At 50.6% G+C, this 16,790-nt stretch overlaps 1 long non-coding RNA gene across 3 annotated transcripts in view; it reads right to left on the reverse strand.

Moving 5' to 3' along the window:
* LOC142051110 (uncharacterized) overlaps positions 1 to 16,790 on the reverse strand; it is a 166,825-nt gene that overhangs the window by 127,269 nt on the left and 22,766 nt on the right. The gene's annotated exons all lie outside the window — the stretch shown is intronic.

Consider the following 16,790-nt stretch of genomic DNA (forward strand, 5'->3'; position numbering starts at 1 on the left):
GGGTATTGACAGGGTAAACAACACGGGGAAAAAGCCCAAGACACTGGAGTCAAGTCAAGCAAGGCGGCACGAGTCAGAGACCGAGTTTTGCATTAAAAAGCTCCAGAAAATAAATAAGAAAGAACAAGTTGAGAAATTACATGTTTGAGCAGAATCACATCCAGCCAAGTCAGTGTTCTGGGATGTCACCGTTGACTGACATGTAGTACATGAAAGTCAGATTCAAAGGCCAACAATGTTACGGGCTTACTGAAGGAAAAGCTAAAGATACGGTCAGTCGCAGCTGAAGACGTGACGTCACAAACCAGGTTCACTTCAGTGCCACCAAAAGAGAGGCCTTGCTGCTGCCCCCCTCTCTCCATCTGCTCCTTCCTTCTGCTCCTGTATCCCTGTGCCTTCCCTTGCCCTGACCTGCACACGTTTTAGAGCTCCTTAGGAGCCACATTAACTCCCCAAGCAGACAGGGAACGCACCCACAAGAGCAGAGAGTTTCCCACCAGCTTAGAGAGTGAAATGGGGTTGCAGAGAGAGCCAGCAAGCATAAAAGCTGGCACAAGGAAGGAGGCAGGACACTGCACCGGGGAGAAGGAGAGGGGATTTGCCCATCTCCATTCTGTGGCCGTAAGCCGTCCTGCTAGCTCATGCACGTGTGAAACCACACACTCACTTTGCAAGGAGAGCTGCAAGAAACCCCTTCGCTTTTAGAAAGGGCAGCACCCAAGGCACTCTCAGTCAGCTCTGGACTCCCTCGTGCACGTAGAGGCTCACTCTCGCACGGAGGGAGGCTGAGGCTGACGGGCGTCATTCTTTCACTCAGCCAGATGTGGAAGCTAAAGTGATCTCAGGGAAGCGTTAGTTACTTGGTGGTCAGAGAAGGGACACCGTTGCCTGACACTGCTCTGGTCACATTGTCTAAGGAAAGAGGACAAAGAGTGGGAAGAAGCCAAAGAAGAAGAAATGGAAGAAAAACTATGCTCTGTTGAGAAAAAACAGCATCCGCTTTGTTGAACAGCAGGGAAAGATCACAATTATAGAGCTTTCTGAATCACTATTAATGACTGGTTCAGTGACATTTTCCCCAGAAATACAGCCCCCAACAGCCCCGATCCCGTATCTGATGCAGACCACAGATTTCATTTCCCTTTACATGAAAAAACCCAAACCCGAGACACATCAGCGTTTGACACTAGAGCCACTTTACCCAGCTGCCTCCTATGGTTATTCTCCAACACGACTATTCCTGCATGCAGGAGCTGCAGTCCCTCTCCAACGCGGCAAAGCTAGCAAAAGCTCCTCAGGTCACTCCTGAAAGTGTGCTCTGTTGCACACTGCTTGGCGTACCTGGACAGACGGGCGCAGGCGCCGAGTGTCTCAGGGCAGAGCACACACGCAGCCGTCCTGACAGAGGCAGAGCCCAGCGAAGACAACGTTCCCAGTGCTCCCACAGCGCTGGCCCCTCGCAGCACCGGTTCCAGAGTCACGGAGTCACAAGGGAGAGAAAGGCCTTCCGGAATCCCTGGGGGCAGCTGGTCCAGCCCCTGCGCAGGCAGGGTCACCCAGAGCAGGCTGCCCAGGGCCAGGGCCCGGCGGCTGCTGAACCCCCAGTGCTCAAACACACCCCTTGCAAACAGCCGCCCGACGAGGGGAACTGCGGAAACGTTGGCAGCCCACGCAACAGGCCCAGGGGTTTGGGGACTCGCTCCGACCAACTGAAGTATCCTCTCCTCCACACCAGTAAAACACCACCACACCAGCAGGGGCTTGTCACCATTCTTCCTCCAAAGCTCTGTCCGACGGCTCACTAGGCAGAAGACACAAAGTTAAGGGAAGCCTGATTAAGTTCGTTTCACTGCCTTAAACCAGCAAACCCCAGGCATGTGGATGCAGGAAAACGAGCTGAAGCAGGCAGGGAATGAGGAGCCGCCCTCAGCAGAGCAGGACACGGCACCGTGTGCCCAAACACAGGTGACAGCTGCCAGCCAAGGCTGACACAGCCACCCTGACTGACGGGCCTAAGGCGGCACTTGAACCACCGCGCTCAGCCCCACACCCCAGACGGGGGGTCAGCGGTGCCGACAGGATTAAGTCCTGACTGACTCCCGACAACAGACGCTGACGCTGACTGACGCCAGCCAGCTGAGTCCGGGCAGGTGATGCTGGCCGACTGACGCTGGCCGACTCACTCTGGCCAACTGACGCACGGCTCGGGTCCTCCTTCTGCCCTCGCACCTGGGCATCACCCCTGATGGAGCTGGGCGGGCAGAGGGGTCCCTGGCGCTGCCACTCATACCTGTCGGGCAGAGCTCGGGAAGCTGGAGAGGCCCCTGACTAGTAGAGGCGCTACTTAGCGACACGGAGCCGCTACTTAACAGCAGCTGAAACATCAGTGTGCCCTCAGCACTATGCCAGCGACGCTGAAGGACATTAACTCTATCCCAGCTACAACCGGCACAGCTCTGAAGTTTTTAACCACCTCTCCCGTGGAGAAGAGTGTGGATGAAATGCCCAGCTCCCCGTTGGCTGCAGACCACAGGAAGGCACCAGAGATGGCTCTATAATTTTGTGTGAGGGAAAGGGCTGCGGACAAACCAAACGCGTTCGATATCTAATACTGTAATCACCTGCGCAGTTAGGCTCTCTTCTCAAACTCCTCCTTCCACCTGTCAAGAGGATTTAACTACATACGTAAAAAGGGAAAAAAGCTTCCTGCCTTTTTTCCCTTTAAGTGAGACAAGTCCTTTCCTATTCAGGCTCTGCTTAAGTCTTAAATAGAACTGGTGACAAAGTAATTCCCTGATCTCCTCTTTCTGCTTTCAGAAGATCAGATGTGATGTTTTGAAGTAACAACCATGGGAGCTGCACTTACATCCGTCACAGGAACTGCTTCCACAGCAGGCACTAACAGCAGCATCGGACATTGTATCTTCACAAATGAGACACAACAACTCATCTGGACTAGGATCACCAGAGCAGGATGAGGAGGACGAAGAGGGCGATGGCTCCTCTGGCAAAAAGGGAGGCTTTTCCTTCTTTCCTCGCACAGAAGCTTCCCTGGAGGGGGAGAGGGCCTGGTGGGAGAGAAAAGTTTAAAGATGGGTCAAAGAAAACTCTTCCAAGCTTTGGATTTTATCAAAGGAAGAGAACAGGTGGAATTCTTCTCACTCCACATTCGCCTCCTAAAACATAGGCCTTCAGATTAAACTACTCTTCTAGAGCCACAACACCAGAAGAGGGAGGGGGGAACAATTTTCCTGCTGCAGAACTCTCCCTTTCCTTTGATCAAGCAAGAAATTAGCTCAGACCAGAAAAATAACTTTTTGACAGCGAGAAATCAGGTGAAATGAATCCCACCTCTCCTTTGCCAGACGGCAAATGTACATTGCAGGCGCAGCACCAAGTTAGTCTCCGATCAAGTTAGTCTCTGAGTGATTACATTTTAGAAAGGGAAGGAGCCTGTGTTACAGCTTCTCCAGAAGGAGATCCGTGGCAGCAAAACAGAAGTGCTACCAAGTGCAGTTTAAAACAGCCGCTCCTCTCAGCACACAGGAGTGTTTTCTTAATTTACAGCAACAGGAAAAGTTCCGTCTCTTCCACACACGGGAGTTCATAGAAGTCAGAGGGGGAGGACATCTCAGTCCAGTGGCAATTTCTTACGTTTCGCAAGGAGCCTTTGCAACATCAAACAGAACCAAAACGACCTCTCAAAGAGAACAACTCCGCTACAAACACCACCAAAATGCTTTGCAGAAATACACGTTCTTAGCACAGCACAGGTTTAACCAGCTTCCAGGGGCATGAACACGGGGACCACCCTACTGCGACGTTAGACAGTGTCACAGATTTTAAGATTAAGACGCAGTGACAGTGCTTCCTCCCCCGTAACTGCAGGCGCTGGCCAGTTCGGTTGCATTGCCACTCACACTTGTGCGCGTGGTTTCTCTTGTTCACTGCTCGGTCAGTCCAATTCATTCCATACTTACGCAGGAAGAGCTGGCATCGCATATTTCCCACTGCTTGTCAGCACGGCACCCTTTGGGTTGGGATCTTTCACCTCCACCATGGAACTCCACGGAATTCCTGTGCTCTTTCTGTCTCTGGGAACAGGCTCAGAAGTTTTGTCCTGCTAAGAAAAGAGGTGCAGACTTATCTCGTCTGAAGAACCACGTTTAAAATGACATTTCCATGAGTATTTGAAGCAGCAAAAGCCTCTCATCCTCTCATTTTACCCAGCATAAGTGTTGCTCAACTAAAATACTCCTTTGCCTCAGTGAATAGAGCCGGGATGTTCCAAAGGCTTGGGCAGGGTTTTGAACTCACTCGACATTCTTTGGCTTAGCTTCAGGTTCCCTAAGGGCGAAACACCCCTCAGCTCACCATCCACTCAGAGAAGGGGCACAAACCCGCTCCTCCTCCAAAGCGCAGTGCAGAGTGAGAGCTTAATTCCCTGCTCTGGATCCGTCCCTGGGGAAACTCCTATTCGCCACCTGGGTACGAAGGTTGGATTCATGCCTCACGCACACACCTTCAGTGAGTAACGTTCAAGGGCATGAATACTCAGCCAGAGGCTTGGGCAATTAAAACACGCAACTATTCAATAGGTGGGGTCAGCAGCAACATCTTGGTTTTATACGAAATACTAAAAACCGTGAACCGTCATTAAAGGACTTGAAAACTGAAAAAATTTCCAGCAATATTCAAATACATAAAAATATGCAAGCAAGCTCTCAGAGAGCGATTGATGGACTTATTTAACGTCTATGACCTGGAAAAAAGAGCGTTTCACGTTTATAACTCCAGGTGTCCCTTGAATCCTGAAGGGCTTTGCAACACTGCCTTAGAACCTCTCGATTTCAGTTTTACTGAAATAAACTCAGCAGTGTTTCTTGAGAGCTCAGGCTCAAGTGCAGCTTTACCACAAGGAAAAAGGGTAACTGTCCTCTTTCTCCTTTTCCAGCCTATTGAATTATATCATGCCCCCAGCCCCAGGTAAGCTTACGCTAGGAAAACATTATCAGAGAGACACGTGACTCACTGCTTATCGTCTCCTCAGTTGTTCAAAAGCGCAGAATCAAATCTCACAGTCGGCACGGAGGGACGGACCGCGCGGAGGGACGGACCCCGCGGAGGGAGGGACCCCGTGGAAGGACGGGCCGCACAGAAGGACGGACCGCACGGAAGGACGCAACGCCCCAGACCCGCGGCGGTAGCTATTGCAACACTCTGGTGTCGCTCTCGTTTTGTCTCTCCCCCCTTTCTCCCTTTTTTCTCTCTTTCTCTGCTTTTCTCTCGCGTCTCCATCGCTGGCCAAATGAAGGGACTTGGCACTTTGATTCCGTTTTGAGTCTTAGTTCTGTTCCCGAGAATGTAGAAGGAACGTGGCCACGGCAACACGTTGGAGTCAGTCAGAAGTTAAGCCCAGCCGCCCCCAACCTCCCAGAATTCCCTGAGGTCGGTTGGAAAGCAAGGGGGTTTAACCTCTGCCAAATTGTTCAGCCCGACAGTGGATCGTGACAGACTGGTAGGAGTGTTACCGAAAAACGCGGTAAAATCAGAAACAACTCTTTAACAGCAATTTAGTATTAAAGAGCAGGCATTCTTTATTCACAGCGCCGGATGCACGCAGGATCGCTGCTCCTAACGTGCGTACCTTACGCACCTTTCCCGTACAATTTATAGATCAAAAATTCACATATTCATAGATATTCATTATTGTCCTTTCTACCAATCAGCACAAACTTGCTCGTTCCATATGTAAATTACTGCGCAGACTCAGTTATCCTCTTTGTTGTTCTCTTTTGAGTAGGTGGTATTACTTGGGTCGGTGGTGGTCCGTGAGTCGGTGGTCGCGATCTCCCCCTGTCGGAATTACCTTTTACCTACTTGGCTCTTAATCTTGGCAGTCCTGGCCAGTTTTCTCAGTCCGCTACACGAAACCACATTTTGTCATCCTTTTCTGACAGAAGCACATTGTCTATTGTTTCGTTCACATTAATGATTACCGAGGGACTAAAATGCAGATCAAAGAATACACTGATTGGTATACTCCATGTCCCCAGACTTAACGTCCAGTTGGATAAGGCTGTACAAGGAGTAAAGCAACATCTATGGTTGGTTAATTTGATCGCTCTGGTTACAGGAGCAGCAACAAAGAGGCGGTTTTAGCAGTTTTTCTCCAGCAGGCATGCCCTGCTGCAAGGTCTGGCCTATCGGCCCAAGGACTGGACTAGAAGCAAATAAGGGGAAGCCGTCAGCTGCTTCCGTTTGCAAGAAATACCAAGTCAACAATTGCTAAGTTCTTCCTGTTCATATCTCAGGGTCCTTTAGAGAGCTTGACATCTCCGTGTGATTCCCGCGAGGCTTCGGCTACCACGCGGGCTGTGCCCCACAGCCTCGCAGTTACATTCCCCTTCCTGCGCTGCAGCTGCTTCGTGCAGTGGCCATAAGCTGCTCTGTTCCTCCTGCATTTTGCTGGCGAGACGGCTGTACGAGGGCGATGCTGGCGGCACACACCGGCTACGGGGCTGCTCCAGTCCTCCTCTACACCCTTCCCTGTTCCCTCTTGCTCCTTCTAGCAAGAGGTTGTAAAAGTAGCAAGTCACTTGAGCAACTCTTCTCTAGCATGCAAGTCCTGTCAAACCAGTAACATGATACACCTTAAAGTCTCTGTTCCTTTATGGATTATAGAGGTGTGACAGAACACCAGCAACACCACCATCACCACCCCCAGCCACGGCAAAAAAGATGACATTTCTTTACAGCCAGCCACCAGATGAGCCGGTAACAGGAGTGTGTGCCACTGGGTCGCTGAGGCCAGCAGGGACTGGGGTCCATTTCTGAGCAACGCTGTCCTGTATAGAACCGAACCGGTTCCTGCTTTTCAAAAGCTTTCAATATTAGACATGAATGAACTGGTCAGTAAGATACCTAAAAAAGAGGTTTTCAAAAACATTATTTTAGCAAATGGATTCATGAGCAGAGGGACCACAAAGACCTTTCACGCTTCTACAAAAGCAGGTCTTATATAAAGATCACAAGCAAAACGAGCTGAAATTAAAAATGCAAAAAAAAAAAAAGAAATAAGAGAAAGAAAATGGATTGGGGGGCAGTGAAGACAAAGTATTGTCTAATCCTTTTGTTATTTAGCTGTATAAATATTGATTGTGCTGACAGGTCGCTGACAGGTTTTGGGGGGTGTGCCTGGGTCTGCTGGTTGCTGCCAATTTTGGGGGAAACTTGAGGATTTGGGGGTGTTGCTGTGTCAGGTGCATGCTGCTAGGTCTGGTGGGTGCAGCCAGGTGTGGGGTGCCTCTGGATTTAGGGTTTGTTCCTGGACTGGGGCAATGCTACCAGGTCTAAGGGTTATTTTGGGTTTGGCGGCTGCCGCTGGGTTGACGGCAGCCTCTGTTCCAGTGGACACAAACCCTGTCCCTGCAGCAGCGCCAGCAGTGCGTCTCGTAAGGCGCTGGGCACTGCTGTGGTCACGCTGCGCTCTCTGGCTGGTTGTTTCAGCAGGTCGGCTGCACGGCTGGCCTCCCTTGAGAGGCGCTGGGGTGCCACCCTCAGGTGGATTTCACTTGCTGTGTTTGAGGTGAAACTGTGTCCCTCATGTTCAGAGCGCTTTAGGATAGCTTAGGAGAGCTCCAAAGGACATGGCTGTCTACGTGAATGGTTTCTCCAGAGTGGGGGGCTGGGTGCTGCACAGCGTTTCTAAGCCGGGGGTGAGTATGGGTCAAAGAGTCCAGCGGCCTCTGGCCTCCTCCTGGCTCGCAGAAGCAGCAAGCTCCTTGGAGCTGTATTGCGCTTCTGTCCAATATACTGTTCGAAAGGAAGGTTCTGGGGCATGATGGAACTCGGGGAGCCACAGGGAAGAGGAGGTGGCACAGCGCACTGTCCTAGCCCTTCTGGCTTTCAATCCCCGTGGGCATTTGTGACCCTCAGGTTACCCCCCTCCCCCTGGGAACATCTGCTCCTTCTCTGAGTGGCAGCCTAGACTCGCTGAGTAGGCAAGCGTGGCGTGCTACCTAGGTGCAGCTTCTTGTCTGCTCCTTGTGCTCGTCTTGCTTTGACTGCGTAGCTGAAATAAACCCGTGCTTCACCGACTGAAGTTAAGTCTTCCCACAGTGTGTGAGGCGCTCTGGTTTCTCCACCCCCGTGTTTCTCTTGGGCCTGAAGTAGGAACCTGAGGAGCAGGGAAGGCTCCTGGGACAGTTCACTTTCCGGGCAGTGCTGAATCGCAGTCAGACCTTGCAGCTGAAGGTATGGGGACAGAGAGGGAGGAGAACTGTAGGAGAGGAGGAGAAATGCGCTTGGCTGGGGAGAAGCTTCCCTGCCAAAGGGCTATAGGCAGCCCTGTCCTTGAGCGTGTGCCATGCTGGCCTTTCTTCTGCTTTAACTTCCGAACAGCGTGTGCCTGGAGGGCTGTTCTTTTTCTCTTTCCTTTTGGGTTTAAGCTTCAGTGCCTACAACCACCGCAGCTGAAGCTAAAACCACCTTGAGTGTCTGGACTGCAAGTGGCTACAAGTGGCCACATCCCGTAGAACGCACTACTCCTGGCCTGCTGGTGAAAGACTCAAAATCCTGGCCTTTCTGAGGCCTCTGTTGCTGCTGGTAGCGAGCAGTGACAGGGAGGCCATTCTGCTTCAGTGCCTTTCTAGAGAAGGCAACGAGACATTATACTAACAGCACTGGGTCTTGTGACTGTGGAAGCAGGCTAGAAGACCTTGCCAAACTGTTTGCTGAAGCTTCTGGGAGCTGCTTCTTCCTTTACTCTTCTTGCAGCCAAATGAGGTAGAGCAGGATCACACTGTCTTGACCACGAGAGGTGCAAAGACCTCGCAGGGCAGCCGGAAGGAAGGTGTTGACCGAGGCCGTCACCGCGGCACTGCTCTGTCGGTAGTCAAATGCTAGAGAGGAAAAGGCAGCTCCGAAGAGGGGGGGACGGTTCTGGGCCGGTGGGTTATGGGTAGCCGTAGTCATTGGCTATGTCCATGCTGGCCTCCCTCTGCACACAAACGTGCAGCTGCCCGGTGACACCTGCAGGGCCGCCCGCTCCCGCTCCTCCTGGGCCAGCGCCTTCACACGCTCCCGCTGGGGCCGCTGCTCGGGTGTGATGGGCACCGACTGCTCCTGCTCCTCCAGCGGGGTGGGCGCAGCCGTGAGCCCCCCCAGGGCCCGAAGGACAGCGGGGAGTTGTTGGGAGGTTGTGGCGGCATGTGCAGCTGCTGCGGCAGCCCCTCCCGTGGGGTTTGGCCTCTGTGGGCGACAAGCACAGCCCGCTCGGCTGCTGGGGTTTGGCAGCAGACCTGGTGCGTGCCTTGCTGCTCGATGGTGCCGCCGGTGCCGTGTCCTTCTTGCCGTCAGCGGGGGCTTGAGGCATCCAGTGCTGCGCTGGGTCTCGGGGCTGCCATCAAGGAATTGGGTTCTGGGTTGGGTGGTTGGGGCATCAGCCCCACCACCTTCACTGTGTGCCCCAGCAGGTGGAAACTGTGGCTGGAGTTGAGCAAGGGCACCCTCAGGACGATGCGGAGCGTCCTCAGCGCCGGGTGGGGATGCTGCTCCTGGGGATGCCGGTTCCAGGCTGCGGTGGGGATGCCGGCAGCAGCACAGGGTCAAGGCGGTGGGATCAGAGGTGGCACCCAGTGGGCCTAGGACTGGCCCCATCAGGGCGGGCAGAGGGGACTCCCGTGTCTCACTGGAGCGGTGAGCGCGTCTGCCCTGCCTTGCCCCTGCGCCCACTGCTCCGCGGCTTCCTCCCGGGCCGGGGCCTCCTGGGGCCTCCCCGGGGTGCTGCAGGGGCGTGCGGCCCAGTGCTGCCGGGAGCTGCGGGGCCCAGCTGGGCCCTGACACCGGCTGTGCTGGCACCTGGCAATGCTGTGTGTTCCCTGGAACGTATCGCAGCCCCCGGGCAGCGGGGGGCCGTAGCTTCCAGCATGGGTCTGTGGGACTGGAGCAGTTGAGGGTCACAAGGCTGGGGTGGGGCGTGGGGTGGGAGTCCCAGAGCAGCAGTTCAAGGCCTCCGTGCTGTGGTGTCTGGGTGGGCCGCTGCATTAAACCTTTCTTCTCCGCCCCATGAAGAGCCTTTGCCTTCTGGCTTCCTCTCGGGTCCTACGTCGCTTGGCAGGCACGTTGGTGGTATTGGATGCTCTGCGCTTGCTGCTTCCCACCCGCAGCCCGCTGCCACCTGCACTGCCCTGTCGCCGTCCAGCTTTCCCTTGGCCTGCTTGCCGCCCGCTTCTCCCCATTGGGGCCCCTCTTGGCAGGACACAACGCCCGGCGGCAGCAGCAGGTGGGTCAGACCCATCCGAGGCTGCCTCCGCAGCGCCGTCTCCGCCAGCTTGTGCAGACGGAGCAGCCCATAAGTTGAATACCGGCGATCCTTTGGCCTCCTTGCAAAATGCACCCCAGTGACAACACGGAGCTTTACATCAACAGCAACGTGTCACAGGACAGGAACACAGAGGAGTGAGCATCACAAGGTATCCTTTTCTTTATACATTGTTTTTTCCCCACAGAGGTGGGCAAAAATGACCCAACCCCTGAGCCCCAAGGTTTCCTCCTCTCCCATATCAAGCATTTGCTCTGTGGCTTTGTGCCTTAAAAGAGGGGCTTGTACCCTGAAAGTGAAGGTTTGGAACTGAAAACTGAGGCTTTGAGGGTGAAAAGAGGGATTTGAGCCCTGGAAGTGAGGATTTGGGTGTTAAGAATGAGGCTTTGAGCTTTAAAACAAGGGTTTGGACCCTGAAAGTGAGGTTTGCAGTCCTAACTATAAGGCTTTGAGACTAAAAGAGGGGTTTGGGTGCTATAAAGAGAGTCTTTGGGACCTTAAAATGAGGCTTTGAGCATTAAAAGAAGGGTTTGAATAATCAAAGGGAGGGTTTGGAATTTAAAAATGAGATTTAGTCCATGAAAATGAGGAGTTTGGACCCTAACAGTGAGACTTTGGGACCTCTGAATGAGGCTTTGTGCCTTAAAAGTGGGGTTTGCACCTTGAAAGTGAAGGTTTGGAACATAAAACTGAGGCGTTGAGAGCTAAAAGAGGGATTTGAACCCTGAAAGTGCAGCTTTGGCTGCTAAAAATAAGGCCTTGATCTTAAAAAGCGGGATTTGGACCCTGAAAGTGAGGTTTGCGGTCCTAACTATAAGGCTTTGCTGTTACAGGTGAAGTTTTCGGTGCTTTAAAGGGAGGGTTTGGGACCTAAAATGAGGGTTTGTCCCTGAAAAGTAGGGGTTTTGACCCTAAAAGTGAAGGTTTGGAATTTAAAAATGAGGCTTTGAACCTTAAGGGAGGGGTTTGTACCCTGAAAGTGAAGGTTTGGAACCTAAAACTGAGGCTTTTAGCCTTAAAAGAGGGGTTTGAACCCTGAAACTCACAGTTTGGAGCAAAAAATGTGAGGGTTTGGGACCTAAAAAGGAGGCAATGAGTATTAAAATAGGGGCTTGGACACTGAACGTGAGTCGTTGGGTGTTACAAATGAGGCTTTGACTGTTAAACAAGGGCTTTGGTTCCTAGAAGTGAGGGTTTGGGTGTTAACAATGAGGCTTTGAGCCATAATAAAGGGGTTTGGACCCTGAAAGGGAGGGTTTGGGACGTAAAAATGATGCTTTGAGCCTTAAACGACAGATTTAGACCCTAACCGTGAGGCTTTGCAACATACAAATGAGGCTTTGACAGTAAAAAAGACAGGTTTGGACCCTGACAGTGAAGGTTTGGAACTGAAAACTGAGGCTTTGAGAGTTAAAAGAGGGATTTGAACCCTGAAAGTGAGGATTTGAGTGTTAAGAATGAGGCTTTGAGCCTTAAAACAGGGGTTTGGACTCTGAAACTCACGGTTTGGAACGAAAAAATGACTGTTTGAGCATTAGAAGACCAGATTCGATGCTAGAAGTGAGGGTTTGGGACCTAAAAATGAGGGTTTGTCCCTTAAAAGTAGGTGTTTGGACCCTAAAACTGAAGATTTGGAATTTAAAACTGAGGCTTTGTTCCTTAACAGAGGGGTTTGGACCCTGAAAGTGAGGGTTTCGTACCTGAAGATGAGGCTTTTAGCCTTAAACGAGGGATTTGGACTCTAAAACGTGAGGCTTTGGAAAGAAAAAAATGATGGTTTGTGCCTTAAAGGACCAGAGTTGATGCTAAAAGTGAGGGTTTGGGACCGAAAGGGGAGGCACTGAGCATTAAAAGCGGGGTTTCGATGATGAAAGTGTGGCTTTGGGTGTTAAAACTGAGGCTTTGAGTGTGAAAATGGGGCTTTGGACCCTGAAAGTGAGGGTTTGGCTCTTACAAATGAGGCTTTGAGCTTTAAAACAGGGGTTTGAACCCTAAAAGTGAGGTTTGCGGTCCTAACTATAAAGCTTTGAGGTTAAAAGAGGGGTCTGGGTGCTATAAAGTGAGTGTTTGGGACCTGAAAATGAGGCTTTGAGCATTAAAAGAAGGGTTTGGACAATGAAAGGGAGAGTTTGGTATTTAAAAATGAGGGTTACTCCATGAAATGGAGGGGTTTGGATCCCCAAAGTGAGGGTTTGGGATCTAAAACTGAGGCTTTGAGCCTAAAAGACAGGATTGGACCCTAACAGTGAAGGTTTGGGACCCCTGAATGAGCCTTGTGTTTTAAAAGTGGGGTTTGGGCCCTGAAAGTGAAGGTTTGGAACTGAAAACTGAGACTTTGAGAGTCAAGAGAGTGATTTGAGCCCTGAGAGTGAGGGTTTGGGTGTTAAAAATGAGGCTTTGAGCCTTAAAAGAGGGGTTGCGACCTTGAGAGTGAGGGTTTGGGACTGAAAGCTGAGGCTTTGAGTGTTGAAAGACAGGCTTGGGACATAAAACTCTCCCTTTTAGCATCGAATCCTGCATATTAATGCTCAAACCTTCATTTTTTAGTTCCAAACCGTGCATTTTAGAGTCCAAAGCCCTTGTTTAAGGCTCAAAGCCTCATTTTTATGTGCCACACCCTCATTTTCAGGGTCCAAACCCCTCTATTAAGGAATAAAGCCTCATTTTTAGGTGCCAAACCCTCACTTTTCAGGTCCAAACCTGTCTTTTTTAGGGTCAAACCCTCATTCTTAGGTCCCAAGCCCTCACTTTTAGGGTTCAAACCCCAGTTTTAAAGCTCAAAGCCTCAGTTTTACCACCCAAAGCCTCACTTGCAGGGTCCAAACCCCTGTTTTAAAGCTCACAGCCTCAGTTTTACCACCCAAGGCCTCATTTTTAGGGTCGAAACCCCTCTTTTAATGCTCAGTGCCTACTTTTAAAGCCCCAAACCCTCACTTTTAGCATCCAAAGCCTCACTTTCAGGTGCCAAAACCTCATTTTTAATGATCAAAACCCTCCTTTCACCCGCAAAGCCTCAGTTTTAGGTCCCAAACCCACACTTTTAGGGTCCAAACCTGTCTTTTAGGTTCAAAGCCTCAGCTTTAGGTCTCACAGCCTCACCTTCAGGGTCCAACCCCCTCTTTTAATGCTCAGTACCTCCTTTTTAGGCCCCAAACTGTGCCCTTTTAGCATCAAATCCAGTCTCTTAATGCTCAAACCATCATTTTCTCATTACAAACCATGTGTTTTAGAGTCCAAAGCCCTTGTTTAAGCTCAAAGCCTCATTTTTAACAGCCAAACCCTCACTTTCACAGTCCAAACCTGTCTTTTAAGTTCAAAGCCTCAGTTTTAGGTCCCAAACCCTCACTTTCAGGTGCCAAACCCCTCTTCTAATGCTGAAATCCTTATTTTAAGTCCCAAACCCTCATTTTTGGTGTTCCAAACCCCTTGTTTAAGGCTAAAAGCTTCCCCTTTTAGGTGCCAAACCCTCACTTTCAGGGTCCAAACCCCTCTATTAAAGAATGAAACCTCATTTTTAGGTGCCAAAGACTCACTTTAAAGCACCCAAACCCCTTTTTTAACAGGAAAGCATCATTTTTAACACCCAAACCCTCACGTTCATCTTCTAAACCCCTCTTCCTCTTCCTCCCCAGCACGCTGGGCACGCGACGTCCTGAAAGCGCGGCACGGTGTGGGCCAGCTGCAGGGGCCCTGCTTTTATAGGTCCCGAGCAACAGCGAGGTGGCTCTTGGCAGCAGGAGCCCATTGTGGTGTTGATTGTGCCTGTGGGCGACGCGTGTGGCCAAATATGGGGGGTTTGGGCGCGGGGGGGCGGTGGCCTCAGAGATGGCCAGATGTGGGAGAAGGAGGAGGGTGGTGGGGCTGAGGGCTGAGTAATACCCATGTGTCGTAGGGTAGAGCATTTGACCAAGTGCTGTATTTGGAAAGACAGTATTTCAGTCAATGCTTGCTTAGCAAATGGTGGTCTCAGAGGTTCCACACAATCCTGCTGGAGTTTCTGTAGGTCTCAAAGTAGTTTGCTGACTCTGTAGGGATTTGTGATCCTAAACGCCTTGCCCACGTGCATGCCATGTCCGCCGGGTTGTTTTGCTGTTGGCTGCACTTGGTGAAGGCAGGGAGGCATATTTCACCCATCAGTCCCTGAGGAGGTGAGAGGAGGAGCTGGCAGGAGCTGACGTGGTTTGAGAGAAGAGTGTGACTCAGTAAGAAGTTCTCATGGCTACTCCCGAGGGATGGGCATTCACTCTAGCGGTGTGTGCCTATAGATAATGCCTCGCAAGAGAGCTTTGGCTGCTGGAAGGCCGTGACTCCTCTAACTTCATCAGTTCTGTGATCAAGTCATGGAACAAAGCGCTTTGCATGCCTATGTATGGCATTATTTCAGATGTCCCTTTCTAGCTAAGTACGTAGGTTTGTGAAGAAACCGGGATGGTGCAGGGAATTCTGCAAAACACATTTAGAACCAATAATGTGAGGGAAATGCTCAGTTTTGAAAATGTGCAAAGCTTTTACAGCCAAACTTACCCGTTACGGTTTGACACTCAGTTCTCTTGCTTGTCAGCTGTAGTTTCTCTTTGCCATCAGATTAAGTGCCTGGGAGAGATACAGTACAATATGCAGGTTCTAGTAGACATAGACATTCTTTCCTACTGAGGTGTAATGTCTGCTTTTCTCTCAGAATGACCCTTCTCTCTCCTGTGATTTTTTCTGCAGCGTTTGGCATCCTGTGTTCAAAAGTACAGTTTGGATCTGACGGGCGGAGCCTTTCCCTTGAGAGGGCAGAGCAGCAAGACCAAACTACCCAGCTGTCAGGCTATAGAAACCTTTCCCAACTGCATTGACAGAGAAGACAGCGTTGATGAAGGTTTGTTCCTGATGCCCGTGTTTGGTGATTCTAAACGAAATGGCTTTGGAATCTGAGCAATGAATGCTGTTCCATACCCACAGCCTGAAAGTCTTCAGTATCTGTGTAGGCTAACTTGTTGGGCTTGTTTTATTTCTTTTTTTCCTAAACCTCTTGATCAACTCTTACTCTATAGAAAACTTGATTAGCTAATAATTGTGTATTTGATTTGGCTTAGGATGGATACAATCTGAACTTGAAAAGGGGGGCAGCATGACTGAAACCTATCACAGAGGTGATGCTATGGTGTAAATGTTTAAAATGATTCTTAGCAAAGTGTTGTGTTTCATGAGTGGTGTAACAGAATGAAGCCAAAATAGAAAGTGGTGTTTTAAAAATATCAGATATGTTGGTTTTTATACCAATAAGAAACAATGTCTTGCCTTTTCCAGTCATATCTCCTGGCACCAGTGTCTCAGTCTTCAGCTGGCAAGTGAATACACGCGGCCAGGGAAAACCATCTACTTATTTGGGTGTATTTGACTTTGACTGCTGGTATCAGGCTCAAAAGCCAGGCTCACTAAGGTAGGTTTTTATGAAGCTGGTTTCAGTATCCCTCCCCATAATTCATTGGAAAGTCGGCGTTTAGCTTCTGCGCTTGTTTTCTTTCAGGCCAGAAGAATCCCTTCAGGACTGCCCCTATTTTGCACTGTGGTCACTGGACGCTGTAACAAGCACGACTGCTCCAAACCTCCTTCTGGATGTTGTGGTGCAGGAGCGCAGCCTAAGCTGGAGAGTTCCTCCTTCTTATCCACAACCTGAGCTGTGTTTTCACCCAAGCACCTATAATTTTGGTAGGTATTACACGGCTTTGAATAGTGATAAGCTTAAACTGAGCTCAAATGCCATTTATTGGTTCTCCTGTTCACTGTTTGTCACGCAAAAAACCCAACCAAACCGAAACACCCCAACCCCCCACCCACCCAACTCTGGTGACGTTGTACTGGCCAAGTGTGTGCTGTTGTGACACCTGCCTGACAGGCGGCTGGGTCTGGGGGTTGGGTGCTTCTGTAACGCAGCCCGTGAGGTGGTGCTGGTGATCAAATGAAATGACTCTGGGCTGAAGCTCAAAGCGCAGCACCTCGATAGCCCCGGAGGGAAAATCTCTACACTCAGTCATCGTTTTTCTAAAAGAGGTTGTAAGTGATGTGATGAAGAAAATGGGTACTTGGTTGTACCTTTCCAGAGGTTGTGATGAAAAAAATGTAAACTGGTGCCACCATCATGGTGAGAGTATGGAATGTTGTCCAACGTTCATTGTCTCTGCAGATGGCACGTGCCTGCTGAGCTCTGGTGTTGTTCATGTGACGTGCAGCGGCTTCCAGAAGGAGGTGAGCTTTTACTGTATCTTTATGGAGAATGTCAAGAGATGGACCTTTCCTAAGCTTTCCATGGCGCTGCTTTTGGTGTCAGGGACCATTTTATGCTCTTCCTGCCCATCCACACGTGTAACTGCAACTGTATCCTGCCAGTTTTATGCAAATGGTGATGTTTTAGGTCTCCTCTTGGGACTGTAAACCCACCGTTGTCTCCCGTTGAAGCACGATCAGGGCCTGAATGTCT

Source organism: Phalacrocorax aristotelis, unplaced genomic scaffold (genome assembly GCF_949628215.1).
Source record: "Phalacrocorax aristotelis unplaced genomic scaffold, bGulAri2.1 scaffold_81, whole genome shotgun sequence".
In the NCBI taxonomy this organism is placed as follows: Eukaryota; Metazoa; Chordata; class Aves; order Suliformes; family Phalacrocoracidae; genus Phalacrocorax; species Phalacrocorax aristotelis.